The sequence below is a fragment of the Canis lupus genome, chromosome 3 (genome assembly GCF_048164855.1).
Source record: "Canis lupus baileyi chromosome 3, mCanLup2.hap1, whole genome shotgun sequence".
Classification (NCBI taxonomy): domain Eukaryota; kingdom Metazoa; phylum Chordata; class Mammalia; order Carnivora; family Canidae; genus Canis; species Canis lupus.
The window spans coordinates 84,416,808-84,435,606 of record NC_132840.1 but is presented as its reverse complement, the minus strand read 5'-3'; the positions used below and the strand labels follow the sequence as shown (position 1 = coordinate 84,435,606).

The 18,799-nt window shown below is 38.4% G+C and overlaps 1 protein-coding gene and 1 non-coding gene across 5 annotated transcripts in view; one reads left to right on the top strand and one right to left on the bottom strand.

The window, feature by feature from the left end:
- APLP2 (amyloid beta precursor like protein 2) overlaps positions 1-18,799 on the bottom strand; it is an 82,213-nt gene that overhangs the window by 61,958 nt on the left and 1,456 nt on the right. The gene's annotated exons all lie outside the window — the stretch shown is intronic.
- Positions 4,888-4,989, top strand: LOC140631365 (U6 spliceosomal RNA). The gene has a single exon (XR_012028990.1). It is a non-coding gene; the product is annotated as a U6 spliceosomal RNA (small nuclear RNA).

Here is an 18,799-nt window from a genome sequence, read left to right as displayed (position 1 = left end):
GAGAGCTCATAAATAAACACCTGCACATATAATCAAATGATTTTTGACAGGGGTGCCAAGAGCATTCAACAGGGAAAAGACAGGCTTTTCAAGAAATATTGATGGGAACACTGGACAGTCACCTGCAAAAGAATGAAGTTAGAACCTTACTTTAGGGATCCCTGGGTGGCGCAGCGGTTTGGCGCCTGCCTTTGGCCCAGGGCGCGATCCTGGAGACCCAGGATCGAATCCCACGTCGGGCTCCCGGTGCATGGAGCCTGCTTCTCCCTCTGCCTGTGTCTCTGCCTCTCTCTCTCTCTCTCTCTCTCTGTGACTATCATAAATAAATAAAAATTAAAAAAAAAAAAAAAAAAGAACCTTACTTTAAACCATAAACAAAATTTAACTAAAAATGGATCAAAAACCTAAACACAACAGCTAAAAAGATAAAACTCTGGGAGTAGAGCCTGACATGGGGCTCGATCCCAGAACCCTGAGATCATGACCTGAGCCAAAGTCAGGTGTTTAACTAACTGAGCTACCCAGGCACCCCAAAATGTAAAAGTCTTAAAAGAAAACACAATGGCAAAACAAAAAAACACAAAGGCAAATCTTCACATTTTATTTGGCAATGATTCCTTAGATAATAACACCAAAAGCACAGACACAAAATAGCTGAATTGGACTTTATCAAAATTAAAAACTTCTGTACAAAGGGCACTATCAGGAGAGGGAAGACAACCTACAGAATGGGAGAAAATATTTGCAAGGGATATTTGATAAGGGATGAATATTCAGAACATATAAAGAACTCCTACAACTCAACAACAAAGACCCAGTTCAAAAACGGGCAAAAGACTTGAATAGACATCTCTCCAAAGATACACAAACTGCCAACATGAAAAGATGCTCCGCGTCACTAATCATTAGGGAAATGAAACCCACAATGAGATATGATTTCACACCTGTTAGGATGGCTATTACCCAAAAAAACAAATAACTGTTGGCAAGAATGTGGAGAAATTAGAAAGCTCACACACTGATGGTGGGAATGTAAAATTGTGCAGCCACTATGGAGAACAATTTGGCAGTTCCCAAAAAGTTCCACAGAGAATTTCCATATGATCCAGGAATTACACTTTTCAGTACATACCCAAAAGAATTGAAAGAGGAACTCAGATACAAATAAACCAATGTTTACCACAGCAGTATTCACAATAAGCAAAAAGTGGAAACATCCCAAATGTCCATCAAAGGATGAAAGGATGAATGAATAAACAGAATGTGGCATATATACACACAATGGAATATTATTCAGCTTTAAAAAAAGAATGCCATTCTGATACATTTTCTTTGAAAACAGTATGTTTTATAAGAACATTTATAAGAACAGGCAAATTAATAAGAAAGGAAAACAAAAATTTTTTTTAAATCGTTAAGAGAGGTTTCCAGGGGTTTGGGGTGGGGGAAGAGACAGGGCCTTAATGGGTAATGGGCACAGAGTTTCTGTTTGATGAAAAGTTCTGGAAATGGATAGTGCTGATGGTTGCAGGGCACTGTGAATGGAATTAATGCCACTAAACTATACACTTAAAATTTACCATTTTAACCATTCAATGTTATACATATTTTATAAAAAAAAAAATTATGGGGCACCTGGGTGGCTCAGTTGGTTAAGCCTCTGATTTCGGATCAGGTCATGATCTCAAAGTCGTGAGACTGAGCCCTGCATTGGGCTCCATGCGGGACATGACACGTGCTTAAGATACTCCCTCTCCCTCTGCCCCTCCCCTCCCCCTCCCCACACATGCAGGTGCAATGGCTCTCTAAAAAGAAAGGGAGGCGGAGAGAAGAAAAGGAAGAAAGGAGGAAGGAAGGAAGAAGGAAGGAAGGAAAAGTTTCAGTTGTATAATTCAGAAAAATATTTCATCTTAGGCTGGCATATATAAAATATTTGGAGATAAACCCTAGAAATAAGTTTTTTTTAAAAAAGATAAACTGGGTTAAAACCACCTATTTTAAAAGACTGGAGGGATGCCTGGGTGGCTCAGTGGTTGAGCATCTGCCTCCAGCTCAGGGTGTGATCCCAGGGTCCTGGGATCGAGTCCCACATCGGGCTCCCGCACAGGGAGCCTGCTTCTCCCTCTGCTTGTGTCTCTGCCTCGCTCTCTCTCTGTCTCTCATGAATAAATAAAATCCTTAAAAAAATAAGACTGGAGAAGTGTTGACTATCACTTTTCCAACAACATTAAAGGTTTCTTTCATTTATCATCTTGGTAACTCATGCGTTGCTTGCAGCTAGTGTTATTTCTGCTGTCACAGTGCCCTGCATACAGCAATTTAATAAATATGGGCTAATAATGAGGACTATGAAGAATTTCAAATGAACCAATTACCATGGTTTTAAAGTCCTCAACTTTAAAACAAGTTATATCCAAAGGTTCTTTTAAATGTCAATTTGAGATACAGCTAAAATGATAAAACAAAAAAGAGGCACTATCCATCATATACGGTTTACATTAGAGAAAAAAACAGAAATATGAATATCCAATTACAGAGGAATGAATTAAATAAATTACAGCATGGGAAGATCCTTGCTTTTATATATAATATATTCTTGAAAAAATGAGCAAGTTCAAAGATATGCATGTTATTTGGGGATTTTGCTACAAGAAAGGTAATGATTTCTACAAATCTCAATTACTCCCAGTGTTTCAGGACAAAAAAATATCCTTGAAAACTTAATTCCAGCATCTGAACACACTCCTTCCTGGGGCGACTGGCTGGCTCAGTCAGAAAAGCATGCAACGCTTGATCTCAGGGTCATGAGTTCAAGCCCCAGGTTGGGCCTGGAGGCTACTTACACAGGGGCCCCTGGGTGGCTCAGGCAGCAGACTCTTGATTTCAGGTCAGGTCATGATCTCAGGGTTTTGAGACTGACCTCTGCATGGGCATCAGGCTCAGGTCATGACCTGGGATGGAGGTCCACCTCAAGCCCCACTGGGCCTCCCTGCTCAGGGGGAAGTGTGCTTCTCCCTCTACATTCCCCCCACCCCCGACCCCCACCCCCACATGGTTGCTCACTCTCTCACTCAGAATCTTTTCAAAGAACAGTGATAATAAAATACATAAAAACATTCCCTCACTTTCCTACATCATGGAGCCCACTGAGTGGTCCCCTAACTTCAAAGACTCCAGAAAGCACCACATAAGAACCAACACTTAAGCCACATACTTTTTATCAATACAATAAGCACTTTGCTTCCCATTTTCTCACTTATTCTTATAAGAGCAAAATGCATTCATATATTCAAATTGTAATTCCAATACTGCAAATACCCAACCACTGATGGTCAACAGCATTCTTCTGCAGTAACTGGAAACGTCTGCATCATTTTAAGTTCTCCATATTCAGGGTATGGAAGCGACTTGGGGTGTATAAACATTGTACGTTTAAAAATGCAGGGAGGAAAAAAATAAAAATAAAATAAAATAAAAATGCAGGGAGGGCCACTGCTGGATCACTCCTCTCTAAGCTTCACCCACACTATGGCTGGGCCCCTGCGCACCCTGCCAGCCACCCTGACCCTGGCCCTGTCCCTAGCCCTGGCATGAACAGGAGCCGGTCTCCAATGGTGGGCACCCCATGGGCAGCTGACCATGTCAATGAGGAGGATGTGCGGCAGGTGTCAAACTTTGCCCTAACCAAGTCCAACAAGGCGAGCGAGGGCACTGCAGGTGGCGCTCAGGGGGTGGGCCTCCACGAGCAAGTTGTGGCTGGGATGAACTACTTCTTGGGCGCCGAGACTGGCCGAACCAGATGTACCAAGTCCCAGCCCAACCTGGACAGCTGTCCCTTTCGTGACCAGCCACACCTAATGAAGAAAATGCTCTGCTCTTACCACACATACACTGTCCCCTGCTTGGGGAAGACCTCCACGGAGAAGTTCAGTGGCCAGAATGCAGAGGACCCTGTGACAGGCTGGTCTACTCTGGCACCCCTCTCCTAAGCCTTCCTAAGCCTTGGAAGGGCAGTCCTGCAGACTTCCTAAGCCTTGGAAGGGCAGTCCTGCCCAGGTGGCTATCCCCTCAGAGAGCTGACCCCAGGATGCAAGTAGAGAAGGGTTCTGGGGCATTTTTCCAAATGCACCAACATGTAGTATGTGTGTTCTGCTCCATCTTAATCATGTTACTTTTTAGTAACATCGGCTAAAAAGAATACTACTAAATTTTTTTTTAAATGCAGGGAGTTCAAAAACCCCAAACCACAAAGAGTGATTCAACCAAAAGCAGTGTATAATATTTAAGACCCTGGAAAGTTATTCAATATGTCAGATGGGAGGGAAATGGGTAATATCCATTGTTTTTAAGTAAGATGTATAAAAAGAGTGGGAAAATAAATTATTTATCCAAATGGTAAATACTTTAATTCTTTAATCAGTTAATTTTTTGGTTTTGTTTTGCTTTGCTTTACCTGTAACAGTCTAAATTTTTCTCAATGATTTTGTATTTCTTCTTTAACACATGATACATTCTAAAGCTCGCCTTTAATTATCATCTGTAAGGAGTCAATTTAGAATCTCAAGTCACTTTTTAAAAATAGTTGTTTTAAGTAATCTCCACACCCAATGTGGACCTTGATTGAACTCACAACCCCAAGATCAAGAGTCACATGTTCTTCCAACTGAGCCAGCCAGGTGCCCAAAAATCTCAGTCATTTTTAATAAAAGATTTTAAGAAGTGGCAAATAGGTCCCTGAGATAGATCATACACATCTGAGTCATAAAGGACAATTACTGATAGTGGTTCGATAGCTGAGAAACTGAGGGCCTTAGAAGAGTTTTTCCTTGGCTTTCTGATTACTAAGAACCACTTACTGCAATGTTTTACCTCCATGTTGATTGTCGGGAGCTTGCTTCAGAGCACATATACTAAAGTTGGGATGATATAGAGAAGATTAGCATGGCCTCTACACAAGGATGACAAATTCACAAAGCATTCCATATTTTTTTTTTAAGATTTTATTTATTTGACAGCAAGAGAGAGAGCAAGCAAGACAGCATGCACAAGCAGGGGGAACAGCAGGGGTAGAGGGTGAACCAGGCTCTCAGCTGAGTAAGGAGCCTGATGCGGGGCTCGATCCCAGGACTGTGAGGTCATGACTTGAGCCAAAGGCAGACATCCAACCCACTGAGCCACCCAGGCACCCCAAGCATGCCACATTTTTACTAAAACTAATATTATATAGTATGATAATTGGAGTAACAGCCAAACCTCAAAAAAAAACTTTTTTTAATGTTTTTAAAATTTTAATTGTAAAACTGAAACCACAGGGGCATCTGGGCAACTCAGTCAGGCATCTGCCTTTGGCTCGGGTCATGATCCCAAGGTCCTAGGATCGAGCCCCAAATTGGGGTCTCTGCTCAGTGAGGGAGTCGACGCTGCCTCTCTTCCCCTGGCTTGTGCGATCTCTCTCAAATATAGGAGTAAAATCTTTAAATAAAAGTTAAAAAAAAAAAAAAACCTGAAACTATATTAACTATAAATAAGAACTCAATGGATGGACTTCAAGGCAGATCAAATACAGTTGAAATAATTATTAGTAAACAGAAAGATGGGCCAGAAAAAAGACTATCGAATGAGGCCTGGAGAGACACAGAAGACACAGTGGCAACGTCTAAGATGTTTGTTTTTGGAGTCCAATGGGAAAGGAGAAAATTAGGTGGAAGCAATATTTAAATACTTAAAAAGAGGGATGCTCAGGTGGCTCAGAGGTTGAGCTTCTGCCTTTGACTCAGGTCGTGATCCCAGGGTCCCGGGATCAAGTTCCGCATCAGGTTCCCTGCAGGGAACATGCTTCTCCCTCTGCCTGTGTCTCTGACTCTCTGTGTGTCTCTCATGAATAAATAAATAAAAATTTTTTTCAACGATACTTAAAAAGAAAACAGCTGGGAATGTTCTAAAACTGATTAAAGTCATCAAACCACAGACTCAAGCAGGTCTACAAGAATACATTTTTTTTTTAATTTAATTCTTTTTTTAGAGAGAGAGAGCACGCAAATAGGGAGGGACAGAGGGAGAGGAAGAGAGAATAGTAAGTAGGGTCCACACCCAGCAGATACCTCGACCCCAAGATCATGACTGAGCTGAAATCAAGAATCAGACCTTTAACCAACTGAGCCACTCAGAAACCCCAAAGAGAACCTATTTTTTAAAAAACTACGTCTAAGTATATAATAGCATAATTGTTGAAAACCAGATTCAAAGAGAAAAGCTTGAAAGTAGACTTAGGAACACATTATTTTCGAAGGAGTATAATTATGCTGACAACAAATTCAAGTTGTTGATAACATTCAATATTAGGATATTGGTAACAAAATATCAGGAATGGAGTAAACGCTGTAAGATGAGGAAAGAAAATTCTGTTCTCAATGAGCCTATCTCTGTCAAGAAAGACAATGGAAAAGATATCTGGTGAAAGAATACATCACTAGCCAACCTACCCTTAGAATTCTAAAGTGTTTTGGAGTCCAAAAATTATCCTGGAAAGGTCAGAGATGCATAAAAAATTAGAATAAATATGTAAATCTATATCAGAGCCTCTCAATTTTACTACAAGTGTGAATTACGTGAGGGGTTTTTAGGAAATACTAATGCTTGACCCTCTGTCAGGAGATCCTGATGTCATTTGTCCAAATTGGAGCCAGCTATCTCTATTTTGCAAAAGTTTCCCAGATGATACTCATAATGCCTCCAGTCAATCGCCACCGACCTAAATTCACTTGACTGTATAAAAGGCTTGTGTAACGTCCTCCGGGGTTTAAAATGAAATGAACATACGTGATAACCATGGCAAGAGATGAGAAGGGGTTAAATGGAATTAAAGTCTTCTAAGGTCTTCTATTGTCCAGGAAGAGGAGAAAAATACCAATTAATGTAAGACACTGGTAAGTGACAGATACTGAAATTTCTCAAGTAGCCACTAAGTAATAATAAAAGATATATAAATACGTTCCAAAGTAATAAGAGAGAGAAGTTAAACAGTAACAAGTTCCAAAGGGATTAACTAAGAAAACAGACACAGAACTGGCAAAACAAACAAAAAGCATTAAATATGATGGTAGATGAGAACCCAAGCATATCAGCAGCCCCATTAAATGTAAATGTACTAAATATTCCAGGAAAACACAAGTGCTAGGTTAACAAAAGAGAAAACCACAGCATATGTAAAACATATAGAAATATTATTAGACAAAGTATTAATAAAGGCAAAAAATATTACTGGAAACTATGGGAGATTCCATTCTTCAGGAAGAGATAGTAATTCTAAATCTGGGGGAACTTGGGTGGCTCAGTCAGTTAAGCTCAGGTCATGATCCCAGGCTTGAGCCCCATGTCAGGCTCCCTGCTTCTCCCTCCACCCCTTGCCTGGCTTGTGCTCTTTCTCACTCTCAAATAAAAATCTTTAAAAATAGTAATAATAATTCTAAATCTGTACACACCTAAAAACAGCTTCAAAATAAAACATTGTCAAAACTACAAGGAGAAAAAAAATTATCCAAAAAAATCATTAAGGATAAAAACCTGAACATAAAAACATGACCAGCACATACATACAAAACATCAGAAGTTTAAAAAAACAAAACACAACAAAAAACATCAGAAGTTAAAACTGAAGAATAGACATTTTCTTCATGAGCAGGATGAAAATTTCACCATAAATCAGTCATAAAACAAGTCTCAACAAATTCCAAATGACTGAAATCATACAGACTAGTTCTCTGACCACAATGCAGTTAAGCTGGATTAAATAACAAAAAGACAATCAGAAATATCCCCCATATTTAGAAATTAACAAATGTACTTTTTGCTTTTAAGTAGGCTCCATGCCCACTGAGGAGCCCATCCAGGAGCGAGGAGTGGGGCCTGAACTCATGCCCTGGAGGTTAAGACCTGAGATGAGGTCAAGAAACAGACTAACCGACTGAGCCACCCAGGTGCCCCAGCAAATGTACTTCTAAATAGCCCATGGAGAAAAAAATAGAATTATAATGGAAAACCAATTTTTTTACTGAATGATAATAAAAATAGTCTTATCAAAATTTATATGGTGGGGGCATCTGGGTGGCTCAGTCAGTTAAGTGTATGACTTTGGCTCAGGTCGTAATCTTAGGGTCCTGGGATCAAGCCCCAAGGCAGACTCCAGGTGGCTCAGCGGTTTAGCACCACCTTCAGCCCAGGGCGTGATCCTGGAGACCTGGGATCGAGTTCCCCACCAGGCTCCCTGGGTGAGGCCTGCTTCTCCTTCTGCCTGTTTCTCTGCCCCTCTCTCTCTCTGTGTCTGACATGAATAAATAAATAAAATCTTTAAAAATAAAAAAATAAAATGCTTGTTTAAGGGTACAAACTTAACTAGTAAATAAGTTTTGGAGATCAATGCACAGCACAGTGATTATAATCAATAGTACTATATTACAAATTTCAAACCTACTAAGAGACTAGATCTTAATTGTTCTTACTACAAAAAAGATAATTACATTATGTGATAGTGGTTATTAGCTAACATGACAGTGGTAATCATATTGCAATATATAAACCAACACACTGTACACCTTAAATTTGCACAATGTTATAGGTCAGTTGCATCTCAACTTTTAAAAAATTAAATAAATAAATAAATAAATAAATAAATTTTTAAAAATCCCTTGTGAACAGCAGCTAAAGCCCTGTTCAGAGGGAAATTTATAGCTTTAAATTAATATGAAAGCAGAAAGGCTGAAAGAAATTTTTCAGCAGTCATATCAAATTGTTTGAAAAAGAATAAATTAAGCCCCTGGAAAGTAGAAAGAAGAAAATAATAATCAGCAGAAATAAGTAAAATGAAGGCTGACTCAGTCTGTAAAGCACACGACTCTTGAGCTCAAGGCTGTTAGTTTGATTTGGGTGTAGAGATTACTTAAAAATAAACTCTAAAAAAAAAAAAAATAGAAGAAAATGCAAAATAAACATACAACAGAGAGGATCAACAAAGCCCAAAGTTGATTATTTAAAAAGACTTAACACTTGTAGGAGTGACTAAATAAAGCAAAACAAATACACAAAAATAACCAAAGTGAGGAATGAAAAAAGAGGGCATCACTGCAGATTCTACCCATATTACAAAGACTACTAAGAGTGTATTATAAACAAGTTTGATCAAACAATATCAATTTAAAAAGTCCAATGTCATAGATTACTAGAGAAACTTAACCAAACTCACACAAGATAGGTCTAATCCTATTTATATATATATATATATTTATATATATATAATTTGTAAATGAATTAAATCCATACTTGGAAACCTTACCAAAAATAAAAGTCCAGATGGCTTCACTGGTAAATTTTTTCCAAACATTAAAAGAAAAAATAATGCCAATAAAAAAAAGAGGCAATAACCTCTCTCTCCAAGTCTTTCTGAGGCCATAGAACTTTGAAACCAAAACCTGATATGTTATAAAAGAGAAAAACAGGATAAACCTTTTTTTTTTTTTTTTTTTTTTTTGAGTAGGGGTTTGAACTCATGACCCTGAGATCAAGACCTGGGCTGAGATCAAGAGTCAGACATTTAACTAAGCTACTGAGGCATCCTTTTCACAACTTGAAAAAAAAAAAAAAAAAAAAAAATCAAATCCACTTTTTTAAATGATTTTTTTTTTTTTTTTTAAGATTTATGCAAGAGAGAGTGTGTGGGACAGAGTGACTGAGCCACCTTGGGTACCCCCAAACACACTATTGAACACAGAGGCAAAAATCCTGAATATTATTTTAGCAAACCAAATCCAGAAAATAAATAAGTTTGGCTCATTTCAGGAATGCATAAGATGCTTACATATTTAAAAGATTAATCAAGGGATCCCTGGGTGGCGCAGTGGTTTAGCGCCTGCCTTTGGCCCAGGGCGCAATCCTGGAGACCCGGGATCGAATCCCACGTCAGGCTCCCGGTGCATGGAGCCTGCTTCTCCCTCTGCCTGTGTCTCTGCCTCTCTCTCTCTCTCTCTCTGTGACTATCATAAATAAATAAAAATTTAAAAAAAATAAAAATAAAAAAAATAAAAGATTAATCAATATATTTCACACTATCAAAAAATATATGTATATATTTCACACTATCAAAATTAAAGAGAAAAATCATATGACCATCTAATCATTTGGAGAAAAAAGTGAAAAATAATCAATATTCATTCCTGACAAGAATCTTGAGCAATTAGAGAATAAAAGAGCTCCTCCCCAATCTAATAAAGGACATGGTATCTACAAAGAAATCCGTAAGTATCATAAATGGTGAAATGTAGTTTCCCTCTTGAGATCAGGAAAAATAAAAAGATACCAGCTATTACTACCACTTTTCTGAACATTTTACAAGTCATAGCCAGTGCAGTAAAGCAAGAAAAAGAAATTAAAGCTCTAAGAACTGGAAGGGAAGAAATTAAAAACTGTCAAAATCCACAGAACATATTCAGAAATTTTCAAAATTACTAATAAATTTTTAGAATCAGTGCACAAATTTAACAGGTCTCCTGGATACAGAGTCAATTTGGAAATATCAACTGCATTTCCACAACCACAACAAAAGGACAACAAAAAATTTACAACAGCATTAAAAATAACCAAATACCTACAAATAAATCTAATACAAGATGGTACAAGAGCTCTATGCAGAAAGCTATAAAAAGATTGAGAGTAATGAGAGAAGACCTAAATAAAGGTATGTGCCATGTTTCTAGATTAGTAGACACATTTTCTCTCTCTTTATATATATGTATAAATATATATATCTTACATAGGCTCCACGCCCAGTGCAGAGCCCAGTGCAGGACTCAAACTCACAACCTTGAGATCAAGACCTGAGCTGACATCAAGACTCAGACGCTCAACCAACGGAGCCATCCAGGTGCCCCTGGAAGACTCAACATTAAAAACAATCAACTTTTCTCCAATTAACTAGACTCAGTGCAATCTCAATCAAAATTCTGACAAGTGACTGTTTTCAGCCATATGCAGCAAATATATATATATCAGAAAAAAATTATGAAATAGTCCAAACAATATTAAAAGACAACCTAGGTAAAAGGGCATGCTCTAGCAGATATAGAATCTCATTATAAAGCACAGTTATTAGGAGAGTATAGACTCGATGCAAAGATACACACAGACATCAATGATTAAGAGAGCCGAGAAACAGACTCACCCATACAGAGATATTAATTAACAATGAAGGCGCCATGGGAGAACAGAAGGGAAAGGATGACCTTGACAATAAATGGTGCAAGCTGGATAGCCATATGGTATGGGCCACATACCCATATGGAAAAGATAAAAATAAAAAGACCTGTGCTTCTCATTACACAAAAATCAGACCCAGGTAAACTGTAGCTCTAAGTGTGGCAGGCAAAATAAAAAGCTCCAAATAGACAATCTAGGAGAATAATTTTATGTCCTCAGGGTAGGAAAAGACTTCTCAAATAGTACTCACACAAAGAAAAACACCTATCACAATAATAATAATAAAGAGATATGTTAGACATCAAAATTAAGAACTTCCTCCAAAGGGATCATTAGGAGAGTAAAAAGGCAAATCAAAAAGCAGAGCAGTATCCCAATAATATCAAACTGGAAACATCCCAAACGTCCATTAGCAAAACACATCATGGTTTCTTCATATACTGGAACACTACACAGCTACACTCAACAATACCGATGACTCTCAAAACCATGTTTAGTGAAAGAAAGGCACCTAACTACATCGGTCAGAAGAGCATGTGGCTCTTGATCTCAGAGCCGTGAGTCTGAGCCCCACACTGGGTATAGAGATTACTTGGGGGAAAAAAATTAACAAAAACAAGCTTAGTGAAAGAGCCCAGATACTTAAGAATACATACGGAAGGATTCTATTTATATAAATCTAGAAAGCAGGATAAAGTACAGTGAATAAGGACAAATGGTTGGATGGTAAAACTATAAAGAATAAATAATTACCAGAAAGGTCAGTGTAATAATTACTAGAGGGGGCGGTTAGGGTGGGAGTGTTCTATTTTTTACCTTGGCAGTAGTTACATCAGTATGTGTTTTATGAAAATACACTGAGTTATAAATTTTAAAAAGCTCAAAAATACTCCAGGGCAGTGCTCGCTTCGGCAGCACATATACTAAAAAATACTCAAGGGCTTTTGATGTAGGGAGGGTTGCAATGGTGCCATGTATGCCTGGCACCTTCAGGAGGACGGGGCTACCTTCACTTCCACTTCAAGTATCTTAGCTTTTAAATCATAATTATGTTCAAACAATTAATTCGCTGCATTGATAAACATTTATTACAACTCTAAGAACCTGAACAAACTTCTTTGGAATCCAAAAAGAAGAAAGGGACGTCTCTCAGCATGAAAACATGAACGGGAATGCTAAACTCCCAACTCAAGATAAGAGTTACTTCTGGAAAGAAAGGTTAATGGGATTGGTAAACGTTCAAAGGAGGCCTTTCTACTGTAATGTTTTATTTATCTATGTTTTAGTACTCAAAAAAAAAAAAAAGGCTAAAGCAAATATGGGAAGTGTTAAAATTTAACAAAATTGGGTGGTGTATATAGGAGTATCTTTGTATTTCTACCATAATATGTTGGAAATATTCATAAGGGAGTAAAATAAAACCATGTCCTACAGTCTTTTCATCTCATTTCTCCACGGAAAAACTCTGCTTCAGTTTCCTACTTAGCCTTCCAGAAACAAACTATAAAATATTCTAAAAGGCTTATGTTCTTCTTCACCACCACCACTAAATCCCACACTTTCTTCTTCTCCCAAGCTAAATATCTCCCTTACAGTTTCTCCATGTTTCATGTCAAATTCTTCATATTCCTTATCATTCCAGCCATTCTGTTCTAGACAGCAACAGCCCTCAAAATGAAGGGCCAAGATCCTAATCAATACCCTGCATGAGGGCAGCCTGGGTGGCTCAGCGGTTTAGTGCCACCTTCAGCCCAGGGCGTGATCCTGGAGACCCGGGATCGAGTCCCACATCGGGCTCCCTGCATGGAGCCTGCTTCTCCCTCTGCCTATGTCTCTGCCTCTCTCTTTCTCTCTGTGTGTCTCTCTCTCATGAATAAATAAATAAAATCTTTTAAAAACAAAACAAAAAACCTTTATGAGGTTCCTCCAATTTCTCAGTTTTGCCAGCAAACATTTAACCCACAGATAATTTAGGTAAGAATTAGTTCTTTTTCCTTCCAGCCAGCCCACCTGTTCTACAAGCAACCAGAGAATGCCCTTGCTGCACACATGCGGTCATCTACCCAACTCCTGTAGCACTTTTCCAACAGAACCCAACCCGCTCGCAGTACTGCTCCCCTGCCAACATCTCGTTTGGCTAGGAGCATCTGGTGCAATTCTGTCCAGTAAGATTTGAGGGGAATTGTGCTGGTGGGCTTTGAGAAAGATTTCTTCACCCTTTAGGGGAGATACACAGGAAGAGGTCGTCCCCTCCTCCCCTGGGCATTATCATACCACAGCATGTCCTCTGGAACCACATCCGATCTGTAACCATCAGAGGTGTTTGGCTGCGAAAGGGAGAATGGAAAGGTTGCCCAGAGCTACTCAGTTAACTGATCTCACAGGTGTCCCACTCCAAATGCTGATTAACTTTTTTCTGGACCACAATCTTATCCCAGTCAGTGATAACCATCAACCTCCTCCTATGGTTTGTCTATCAACTAGCTAGGCTAGTGACTGTAAATCTCTTCCAAATAATCCCATCCCCTGACTTTTATAAGACTCCCCCTCCTCCACCACACACACACACAAATGGGGGGGGGGGGGCTTTTAAATTTCCTTTCCTTAAATTTTGCAGAATACGAAGATGAAACAAAATTATTATTTAGAGAGAGAGCGAGAGAGAGCCCAAGCATGATGGCACATTATATAAAAAGGCATTAGAAGTTTTTGGAAAATCCATGGAAAATGTAAAAAGACAAAGTCTCCTGTAATTATATCCTTCAAAGATAACCACTTTGGTATATAGTTTGGCATATACTGGTTCATGATATATCTAACTTCTATGAAATTAATTTCTTTTAAAGCAAATACTTACATCAGATTTTTTGGTAGTGGGGAAGACAGAAAAGGAGATCTGCAACCACAAGAGAGACCTTATGAAACACCCTGACGCAGATGAAAGAGCAACAGACTTAGAAGAGGACAGATGGATTTGTACCTGGGCCCTGCTGATTGGCCTTAGGCCCCTGACCTCTACTGACTCCCTTTTTAAGTGGGGATAACAATACTGACTTCAGTAAGCTGCCCACAGAGACTAAGAAGATAATGTGCCCAAAAGAGTTCTGTTAGGGTTTTTTGTATGCTGCTGTTTTGTTTTTCTGTACTTGCACACAAGAATCACCTGGGGAGCATTTAAAACTGAGACTCCCAGATGTACTCAATGAGATTCTCTGAGGGTGCGGCCGTGAAATCACAGGCAAGTGCATCCTGTAGAGTAAAAAGCACTATGCATATTTGTTTTTTACTACTGTAGCATTTAGCATCTACAACAGAACCTCAGGGCACCTGGGTGGCTCAGTGGTTGAGCATTTGCCTTTGGCTCAGGGTGTGATCCCGGGGTTCCGGGATCGAGTCCCACGTTTCCCGGCAGGGAGCATGCTTCTCCCTCTGCCTATGTCTCTGCCTCTCTGTGTCTCTCTCATCAATAAATAAATATTTTTAAAATAAAATAAAAATAAGTAAAACAGAACCTAACAACAGTGATTCAACAAACACTCGTAGGCTAAATAACAAATGAAAAGCCTATTTTAAAAAAAGATTATAGTTGGGGAGCCTGGGTGGCTCAATCGGTTAAGCAGCCAACTCTGATTTCAGCTCATGTCTTGATCTCAGGGTCATGAGACTGAGCTCCATGTTGGGTTCTGTGCTGGGCATGGAGCCTGCTTAAGATCCTCTCTCCCCCTCTGTCCCTCCCCACTCCCTTTCTCTCTTAAAAAAATTTTTTTAATAAATAATAAAATGAATTGAAAAATAAAAAGATTATAAAGGCATTTCATTTAAAAAAAACAACTTCAGGGCAGCCTGGGTGGCTCAGCAGTTTAAGCGCCTGCCTTCTGCCCAGGGTGTGATCCTGGAGTCCCAGGATCGAGTCCCACGTCAGACTCCCTGCATGGAGCCTGCTCCTCCCTCTGCCTGTGTCTCTGCCTCTCTCTTTGTGTGTGTCTATCATGAATACATACATAAAATCTTTAAAAAAAAAAAAAAAAAAAAAACTTCATGAGCTTATGTAAAAAAAAATTGAGCAAAAATAATTAGTTGTACAAAGGACTAGAACCTATTTCTTTTTTTTTTTAATTTATTTTTATTTTTTTAGAACCTATTTCTATTTGAATGGGCCGATATGGTCCACTTTCCATCTTAGGCCATAGATCAAGGTATACAATACTAAATTTAATTAAGCATCAAGGTAATCTACTTTATCTCACTAAAAAACAACTCTTGAAAATTGGAATAGAGACAATTTCAAATTCTCTCTCAAATGACCCCCAGAAACTACAATTACTGTACAAAGATTTATCCCTACCTTTTATCAGACAGAAAACTTGATTTTCTTACAGTAATTCATTTTAGGACAATTCAAAGTAATAACTGCTAGGTACCAACTCCAATATGCAATATATGCCAGTTTTACGAAATATATGTACTTGATCTACTAAGGTATACATCATGTTTACAGTGAGGTTTCCCTGGAAGATACGTTTTGAGATTATTTTTCCCTTTTTATTCATCTGTATTTTTTAAATTTTACAATGAATGTGTACTACCTATAAAATTTTTCTTCTGTTATGTCAAAAAGAACATGCAGGGACCCCTGGGTGGCTCAGCAGTTGAGCACCTGCCTTCAGCTCGGGGCGTGATTCTGAGCTGCAGGGATCGAGTCCTGCATCGGGCTCCCTGCATAGAGACTGCTTCTCCCTCTGCCTGTGTCTCTGCCTCTCTCATGAATAAATAAATAAAATTTTTAAAGAAAGAAAGAAAGAAAAAGTGCAGAATGGGGAGCCTGGATGGCTCAGTCAACAGACCATGTGACTCTTGATCTTAGGGTTCTAAGTTCAAGCCCCACACTGGAGGTAGAGATTACTTAAAAATAAAATCTTACCAAAAAAAAAAAAAAAAAAAAAGTACAGAAGCCCAAGAATTCAGAAAGGGTGAAAAACATAATTAAAGATCTTGAAAGGCTTAAGCTTTGATTTTCCAAAGTCAAAACATCAGATAAGTTAAACATATCTGATTCTTAGGGGCACCTGGTCAGTCAGGTAAGCAACCGAGTCTTGATTTAGGGCTCAGGTCATGATCTCAGGGTCATGAGACTGAGCCCCCAAACAGGCTCCCCACTCCGTGGGGAGTCTGCTGGAGATGATCTCCCTTATCCTGCCTCTCCCTCTGCCCCCTCTAAAATAATAAATAAATAAATCCTTTTTAAAAATCTGTTTTTTATATTTGGAAAACATGAATAACCCTTCACATTTTACTGCCAAGACTTCTAAGCTCTTCAGCTTTAAAAATAACTATGTTTTTGAATGCTATAAAAAACATTATTGGGTCAACTGACAACTGGAAATATGGACAGATTTGATTTTAAGATCATATCAATGTCAAATTTCCTTAAATCGATAACTGTACTAACACGTAAGACAATTTCCTTGGTTCTCAGGAAATATAAAGTGAAGGAATTAAGGGGCAGGATGAATGGAACTCATAAATACTTCAAAAAATACATAAGAATAGAATAAAAAAATAAAGCAAATGCTGAATAGGAAAAACATTAACTGGTGATTCCGGGTATGAGAGTTATTTGTACCATTTTCGCTATTTTTGTAAGTTTGAACTTCTTTTTAAATAACATTTTTAATTGAAAAAAGTAACCAAAAAAATGACTTAAAATTGTCCTAAAAAACATTTAAAAGCATGCTCGATCAATTTCAGGCAAGACATTAAATTAGCATCGTCTAGAAGAAGTATAATATGAGCTATATATGTTGTATTTTCAGGTGGCCGCATTAAGATTAAAAGAAACAGGTGAAACTAAGTTTAACATATTTTAGTTAGCCACGGTTTCAAATTTCATCATTTCGATGTCATCATCAATACAAAAATTACTGAGATATTTCACAATTTTTTTCATTGTAAATCTTCAAAATCTGGTGTGCATGTTACAGTACAATGCATTTCAGATGCTAAATTTGCATAGGAAATACTTGATCTGCATTTAGATTTCATTAAATGTACAGTTCAAAAAGTAGATCCACATAACCAAATTCTATCAAAAACAGCTAAAAGTTTTCCAGTCCCTGAACTATCAGTTTTAAATGTCAACTTAAATTAATTAAAATTAAATAAAGTGGAAAACTCCTTCCCGCAATCATACTGCAAGCTCAGTAGCCACATGCCTTTAAACTGTCATATAGCCCAATTTTAGATAATGAAACAAAATCCCTCTATGACAGAAGGACCTGATTGCTAAGACTTAATTTATCATATTTATCAAAAGATTTTTAGTAGTCATGATAAAATGATGACTGCTAATCCTATCAGAAGCCTTGGCATCTCCCCAAATCATAATCAGACATTCCCTATACCACTCAGAATACCAACACAAAGCCTTCTTTATCTTCTAAGTCAGTTGTCATACCTTGTTATCTGAGGTTCCTGAAAATTGTCTGTCAAACGGCCCTCTTTTAAATGTAGCAGAATGAACCCGAGTTCTGGCTCTCGGAAGCATCAATGTCCATTGTTACAGAGTGCAGAGTTTCAGCACAAATACCGTCGGAGAATCCCGAATGGGAACATGCACACAACAGAACATATCCCGGATTTAAAAGAGATGACCTCGGTACAGAGGCAGGTTTTTCTTTTTAAACAGGTGTAAGAGATTAATTCAGTCCACACCAAGCAACACTAAAGATTCGCCAATCAATAATTCTGCGCCAAGCAACTTGATCAGGGATTTGGCTAGAATCCCTTTGGCTAATCTCAATAAAGACCTTCCCAAAGACATCCCGATTTAGGCCATTCTCATCTAAATCAAGGTTTAGGCAGCAGTCCTTTGCCTGACAGCAAATAAATGAAATGAAACGAAACATGCACAAGTAAAATTTTGCCCACTTGACGAAAGGAAAAATTATCTGAAAGATCATTTAGTGAGGTCAAAAATACAGTTCCAAAGAACAGAAGTCAGCCTAAAACAGCACTTATAAACCATTTTAGGGAAATGTCTAATTCCTACCTTCTAACTAGCCAGCCTTTTCAATGGAACAACGTTGTGGGTAACAACTGAATTTAATCCACAACTGGTTTTTCCTTCTCTGCAGGCACACATACAGGTGTTAATATTCTGCTTAAACTTGAAAGGACGTTAGTCTTTAAAACCTACCAATCCTTTACTGTGCATCTACTGGCGCCTTAAACTACGAATCCCCTGGGGAAGTGAGGGAAAAGAGGGAGCAGGATGGTTTTTGACACCATGACTAAAAATTCTACGTTCCAGACAAAAATCCTTTTTTTTTTTTTCCTTCCTTTCGCATCCTGCTGACCTAGCTTGCAACATCCCATCGGGGGATCACAGATAGAAATCTAACCATTGTGTGGAAACAAAAATAATGGTCTACAAACATGTGTATATAAACATTAACTCTACTTACAATACGACTTCCCTTCCCCCTTCCTGCAAAGAATCATAAAGCTTTAAGCAGGATGAATACAAACGTTTTAAGCCGCCGCAGCGGAGGTGTGT